The following is a 1958-nucleotide window of genomic DNA, read 5'->3' on the forward strand; positions in this document are numbered from 1 at the left end:
TAGATGCGTCCCACGGAGTGACGATGAGCATGGCCTCCGAGTGAAATAGAGGCGTCCCGTGGAGTGGCGACGCGCGGGGTGTTCCAGTGAAGTAGACGCGTCCCGCGCGGAGTGGCAATGCGCGGGGCCTCCGAGTGAAATAGATGCGTCCTGCGGAGTGACGACGAACGTGGTCTCCGAGTGAAGTAGAGGCGTCCCGTGAAGTGGCGACGCACGGGGTGTTCGAGTGAAGTAGATGCGTTCCGCGCGGAGTGACGACGCGCGGGGCGTCCGAGTGAAGTAGACGCGTCCTGCGGAGTGACCAGGCACGGGGCCTCCGAGTGAAGTAGAGGCATCCCGCGGAGTGGCGATGTACGGGGCGTCCGAGTCGGGGATGATGATGACGCGAGCAGCTTTGTGACCGCGTGCAAGGCAGTCGAGTGCTGAGGACGTGCCCAGTCGAGTGATGGCGCACGGGCGACCGAGTGCTTGATCGGGTTGGGTCCGAGTGAGCTAGTCCCATCTGAGTGTCCATGATGACTGGAGGGAGTTGTTGCCGAGTGGATGATGCAGGAGGGAATGTGCGCCCGTGCCGCGCCGGGCAGACAATACATGAGGGATGAGCCGCAGAGGTCTGCTGGAAGGAGGAAGAGCGGGGGCTCCTGGTGCACCTCCAGTTGCGTGTGGTCTGTATCCGCCGCCGAGGGTGTTGCTGCAGGGTAGCTGTTGCCCAGGGGAGCAGTCGTCGTGTGCGAGTACCGTGTTGGGCCCGTGTCCTCGTCGAAAAGGCCGCCGTCGAGCAGCTGTTTGGAGAGAAGAGCCGCTGCACGCGGATGCCGAGTCGAGTGTATTGAATGCAATTGTTTTCTGAGTAAACCTGGTAGGCGATGGACTTGACACCTTGACGTGAACGAGACCGTCGGACGGTGCCGTAGAGCAGCTCGAGATGTTGATCTTGCAGATATCGCGGTCTTCGATGGCGCACCGGGCATGGTGCATCACGTCTACGGACTTGGCAGCGCTGGCAGGCATGATGAACCTGATCGTGGCGGCTCCGCCGGACAGATGGGCCGCATGTGGAGGCATGACCAACTCCTTCCTAGTGAATCCTGCATGTTACTCGGACATTAAGGCAACAAATTAATGATAATTATGTGCGCTTTTGCAGATTGGTAACAACAAATGGTATTACTAGCATGCAATTATGGCTGCACCGGACTGCATGCTTCGGTTTTGCATGCCACAAGTTAAGCTCCCATTCAGCACTGGCTGCAGTTACGGCATGCATGCATCGGTTGCTGCGTTATGTGCGCAGTTAATGGCATAGAAGCCTAACCGATCCAGTGAACATGCAACAGAGAGGATTGAGGAAAAAAACTATGCATGCATGTATGCGTATGGATGAGTATTAATTAGAGGAGGAGAGAAACATTACGACCTGGTACGGACGCCGGAGGAGAGCTCCGCTGCGGCGAAAACGGCCAGTCTAGTCGAAACCGGATGGCAGCCGAGAGGTGGCGACGAGGTCGACGAGCGGCTGGACGCAGCCCAGGCGCCGAAGACGCGGGCCGACGCTGCCAAGGGTGAGATCAACGCGGGCACTGGTGGCCGCATTTCACTGCTTGGGGGAGCCGGAGCTGTGCACCGGTCGGAGCCGCTTTTCGATGCCTGCGGAGCTGGGCCGAGTGCAGTTAGCCGGGTCTTGTCCCCGAGGATCCGGGTCGACCGCCGGTCGTCGTGCTTCGTCGGTCGAGGAACCAGGTCAAGCGTTAGCAGCTGTGCTTGTGTCAGCGCTCGGCGAAACATTCGTAGATGAGGCCGAAGATGACGACGGGCGGACAGCGGCGCTTCATCGTCAAGAAGAACAAACAATCGTTAGATCAATTGTATGAGCTCGTGTGCATACAAGAAGAACAAACAATCGTTGGATCAATTGTTGATTGTAAAGGATACAAGATGAGATGAGCAACTCCCTGATT

Source organism: Triticum dicoccoides, chromosome 4A (assembly GCF_002162155.2).
Source record: "Triticum dicoccoides isolate Atlit2015 ecotype Zavitan chromosome 4A, WEW_v2.0, whole genome shotgun sequence".
In the NCBI taxonomy this organism is placed as follows: Eukaryota; Viridiplantae; Streptophyta; class Magnoliopsida; order Poales; family Poaceae; genus Triticum; species Triticum dicoccoides.